Source organism: Benincasa hispida, chromosome 9 (genome assembly GCF_009727055.1).
Source record: "Benincasa hispida cultivar B227 chromosome 9, ASM972705v1, whole genome shotgun sequence".
NCBI lineage: Eukaryota > Viridiplantae > Streptophyta > Magnoliopsida > Cucurbitales > Cucurbitaceae > Benincasa > Benincasa hispida.
Window position 1 is genome coordinate 67,750,518 of NC_052357.1, and position 5,721 is coordinate 67,756,238.

Sequence of the window (5,721 nt, forward strand, 5' to 3'; positions counted from 1 at the left end):
TCTTCATCAATGTCTATCACTGTCTAGACAGTAAAACTCTGTTATATTAAATAATTGGTTGATTCTCTTATATTTGAAAACAACTCTAGTTTAAGTTATTCTCAACCCGATAAAAATGATTTTAAATCTAAAATCATTCATAAATATATTTTTATTACCCATAAATGTTACGTACACTTATTCAGTAAAATAAAATTTTTTGTCTTATATGATTTTATTTCTAGTTTTTTTTTTTTTATACCGACACATATTCAGTAATTGTTTTAAATGATAAAATCGCGGGAGATATTTACAAGTATAATAAAATTTTCTGTCTTATATGATTTTATTTCTAGTTTTTTTTTTTTTATACCGACACATATTCAGTAATTGTTTTAAATGATAAAATCGCGGGAGATATTTACAAGTATAATAAAATTTTCTGTCTTATATGATTTTATTTAAAGCTATTACATACACTTATCCATAAATGTTACCTAGAAAATTAGAGGTAGAAGTAATATTTATAGGTTTAATTTTTAGAAATAAAAACGAAAATCTAAATAGTTATATGTTATTTAAATCAATGGTACACTTCATAAACTAAATGAATTATGCTCTTTCATTTATTGGCTTCCACATTAGGGTCATTTTGAAAATAATGTGAGATTGACCTAAGATTAAATAATTCTTTATATAGACAAAATTATCATGTAAATTAATTGAGAGTAGGTGCCAAAGTGAGTGTTGTTAGGTAATTGAAAGTTGGAAGCTCAAATCCTCCAACATCTAATTTGTTGTATAAAATAAATAAAAAATTTAAAAAAAAAAAAAAAAAAAAAAAAAGAGATGGGAGTTGGTACTATCAAAAGTTTTTTCACACATCATTCGAGTAAGATGATTCTTGAACTAAAGGCTTTGGATGTGTTTTTGGTAGCCAAACTGGAAAACAAAAATTTGAAAATAAGAGATTGAATGAAAAACATAGTTATAATTCATATTTTTAGATATGTGTTTGATAACCGAATCAAAAATTGGATCTAAATTTAAACAATCAAAGGGGGTTTAATATAATATATTTATATCCATAATACTAATTGCATTGCAGTTACTAAATATTAAGCTGAATAATTAAGGCCAGTTTGTTAACTATTTGGGTACTTTGTTAACCATTTTATTATTATTATTATTTTTTTTTAAAAAAATTAAGTTTGGCACTATTTTCTCTTTCAAATTTCTTTCTTTATTATCTACATTTCATTAAAAGTTTAAAAACAAACCAAAATTTGAGAAGTAAAAAAAAGTAGCTTTTAAAAAAAATATATTTTCAGAATTTGGCTAATAATTGAACCAATGTACTTAAGAAAATAAAAATCATTGTAAGAAATGTAGATAAAATAAGCTTAATTTTCAAAAATAAAAACCATAACTCAAATGGTTATCAAACAGGACCTTGATTTTTAATTTTTTGTTTTTGAAAATTAAGCTTATAAATACTATTTCGACCTTTAAATTTCTTAATTTGTTATCTATTTTTTTACTAACGATTTTAAAAAATCAAGCTAAATGTTCAAAACTAAAAAAAGTAGCTTCTAAAAACTTGTTTTTGTTTTTAGAATTTGACTAAAAATTCAACCATTGTACTGAAGAAAAATGCAAATCATCATAAGAAATTGAGATAAAATAGTCTTAATTTTAAAGAACAAAAACAAAAAACGAAATGGTTACCAAAGGGGCCTAATTAGTTTAAGGATGTGTTTGGAATACATTGTCAACTATTTAATTTAAAAAATAAGTCGTTTTGGAAGAATTGAAGTGTTTGGCAACAACTCAAAATAGCTTTTCAAGTGTATTTTAATCAATTTTTATTAAAAGTATTTAAATAAAAATGCACTTTTTCAAAAACATTTTTTCTCAAATCAATCCAAACGAGTCCTAAATTTGGATTCTAAAAATTTAAATACAATGACAATATAATAAGATTGTTTTCAATATTTGCTTATTTGAATTACAACAATGGTAATTATAATGGGTAACACTTTTAGAGCTAATAATTGAGTGCATAACATTATTTTTAAAAAAAATTGAAAAATGATAAAATACATTTGTGATAGACTATATTATTAATAGGAGTCTATCATTGATAGACTTGAGAGATAAATCTAAATTTTGGTATATCAATAAATTTTTTTGCATCGTGCTATATTTGCTAATACTTTCGACCTGATTTATATATTTGCAACTATTCTTTGCAAATAAGAAACCTTTCCAAATATAGGTACCTTCCGATCGCGAACATGAAAAAAACGCTCCGGGCCATTTTTGTGGGCTGGGCTGAATCGAAGAAATGGAGGCCCAAATTTTATATTGATCGTGTCGTTATTGTTAATGTGACAAGGCCTGCCCCAAATCGTTCATTCAACTCTTCTGCTTGCTCCCGGGTTTCAATTATGAAAATCAATATCCAAGATTTCTGTCTACTGGTTTTTCGTTTGGTTTTTTGAATTTTCATATCCTCATAGGTGCAGATTTTGATCCTTTCGAACAATACTGTAGTTTATCGAAAATGCACGAACGGCTGTGCAAGCCTCAGAAGCTGGAGGAAGAAGAAGCTTCAGCATTGGAAGCCGCAAAGCTTCGAAATCTGCAATCTCAATTGCTTTGCAAATCACCACCAAAAGAAGTAGAATATCTGAATTCCTCATCGCTATTCTGTGTTCCAGTTACAGTTTAGGTTTTTCTGTGATTTGAATTTTGGATTGAATGTTGTAGCTATGCAAAGGAAGCTCTAGAGGTCAGCACTAATTTTCTGGAAATGAATCCGAATCTATATACAGCTTGGAACTATAGCAAACTTGCGGTTGAACACTACTTGAAGGAATCTCCATCAGACATAAGAGTCGATCAAAGCAATTCTCAACGAGGAACTTAGAGTAGTAAGTTTTCATTTGGTAGCAATGGATTTGAACCTCTTTTTTCAATTCTTTACGAGGCTTTTGCTTTTAGTGAATCAATCTAAACTGCAATTTCATTTATGTGTTTGGTAACTCAACACTATTGTTCACAATGAATAGTGGCCACTGATTTTGGTTTCTTCGATTCATCTTTTGGTAGGCTGAAAGTGCACTGCGTCAGAACGTCAAGTCTATGGCGTGTGGTATCATCGAAAATGGATTTTGAGCAAGGGGCATTCGTCCACCGATCATGAGTTGTGACTGCTTGGAAATTTTCAGAACTCGATGCTAGGAACTTTCATGCATGGAACTACAGAAGGTTAATACCTGCTTGCGTTCTCCTTATCCAATCCTCCTAGGCTGATAGCCGTAGTTTACTGTCCATTTTGAAGGTAACAGTCGGTATATTTCTTTGTTTATTCATTAGATTTGTGGCACGGCTAATGAACATACCCGAGGAGCAAGAATTGAAGTACACAACAAATATGATAGACATAAATTTCAGCAATTATTCAACATGACATAAGCGCAGGTATACCCTACGTAATGCTGAATTTATTTATTTATTTTTCTGTGAAAGATTTAGGTTTAGTTTAGTTGTGTTGGCTCATCGTTCTTTGTTCATAAAATCCATCTATTCCTGGTGTCTTTTTGAACGGTAATTCAGACTTGCTCACCACAGATCTCAACTGGTAGACTTTTGCCAGAATTCTATTAGCCATTTAATGAACTTGGTAAGGATGGTACTTAGTGCAGGTCTTTTGTTGTTGTTTTTTTAATGTAAACGCAAGAGAAGCATAAAAAGCTATTTTCACTGATTCGGATGATCAAAGTGGTTGGTTTTATCATCTCTGTCTTCTGGGCCAAACGGTGAAAACAAATCCTCCTTGTCCAGTTTCTTCTTGGCCACCTCATAGAAGTAATGTGGCATTATCAACTAGAGAGTCTTTATTAAGACACTGCTATTGCTACAAAGAGCAGATATCGCCATATATTGGTAGTATTACCTATCTACGGCTCAATAATTTATCGATTTCACGGATTGAATCTGTAGAAAAACTTCTATGGGTGCAAGTGTTGGACCACAGCCACAATGAACTTCGATCGATTGAAGGTATACTTTTTGACATGGCTTAGTGATAGCTGAAATAGTGTGCATTTCACTTTCTCACCTTATCTGTGGTCATTCACTATATCCTATCAAATCTATTGAAGAACGTATTCGTTTTATTGGCAAACCATTGAAAACTCATATTTGATCACTCAAGTGCATTTCAAAGTTAAAAATAATATAGTTGCATGCTCTAGTTTCGATTTAGTATTTAAGGATTTAGTTGTGCCTGTGTGATTGAGAAAATTGATGTTGATTTTCTCTACCATTCTTCCCCAAACTCTCTATCAAGTATAAAAAGTTTGAACCCTTTTTTACACACGTTATATCCTTTCGTTTACCATAAATAATAAGTCGTTTATTTTCATGGAGTCTTACAAATATAGCAAAATATCACTAATCACTATCTATAAGTGCAAACCAATTTTTGTTTTAGAATCGTTTTCAAAGCATTTATGTGCTCGGGAGCCAAAATGAAAATGCATGCTACCTACTGTACTGGACCTTCGACCAGGTATTCAACCCTCTGCATGATCCTTAATCTACGATTAAGGTTGCAAAGGTGGCAGGTGAACAGTATGGGCAAGGATGTCCACACAAAAAGAAGTTGGCTTATTGAATGCAACAAGAAAGGGCTCCCGAAGAAAGGAAGCATCATTGGCTAAATCCACGAGCCAAAGACAAAATTATCTGTCATCCAAGACCCTCAGTGTCTATCCCCAGTACAATCGATTGACTCGTTAAACAATACAAATGGTCCCCGGAGTTTTATTAATATATATATATATATATATATAATATGTATGTATATTTCCAGGAGTTTTAATGAGTCAACCGATTGTTTGATAAAATGGCAACTGATTGTACCGATCTCCCAAGTTTTTGGGAAGCTCATTTACTATTAAGAGATCTAAGCTTGACGCAATTGGATATGGAAGGAACACGATATCTAGTAGGGGTATACATAGGCTGGGTTGAGTTGTGATATTTTTCTTAACCAAATCGAAAATTCGAGTTGGTCAAGTTGGCAACCCAAATGACCCAAACATGGTCTCCAATTTGAGTTAGGTTGGGTTGGATTATTGGGTTGATATTATTTTTTCTTCTTAATTTAAAATACTTAAATTTATCTACAACACATATCTAATAACTAAAATCTCATAAAACTGAATTCTTATATACCAAATATCTATGGTATCTATTACAAACTTTATATAGAAACATTCTTAAAAGAAAAACATAAAAAATTAAAAAAAAAAAATCATCAGTTCTAAAAGAAATATATATATATATATATAAGTAATTCGGGTTGGGTTGGGTCAACCTAATTTTTTGTTTATTCAACACTAAACCTAACCCAATCCAAGAAAAAATAGAAAATATTCAATCCAACCTAAAAACAAAACTTACCCAACCCAACTTTCAAAGTTTAGATTGGGGAGTCTGGATTGTTTGGGTTGTCGGATCATTTGTGATAAGGATAAGGACCTCCACATATCTTCACAATGGTATGATGTCCACTTTAGATATAAACCCTCGTGATTTTACTTTTGGTTTCACTACCCAAAATCCTCATCTTTTCTAATCAAAATCATAGATTGGTCGCATTCCCAACCATTTCAACCCCCCTAATATCCTTGAAAAGGTTTAAAGCATTTCCGGTAAAGCTTCTTCCCA

General features: G+C 31.0%; 1 pseudogene; it reads left to right on the forward strand.

The window, feature by feature from the left end:
* Positions 1-2,403: 2,403 nt before the first annotated feature.
* On the forward strand, positions 2,404-5,199 carry LOC120085394 (annotated as a pseudogene).
* The last annotated feature ends 522 nt before the right edge of the window (positions 5,200-5,721 follow it).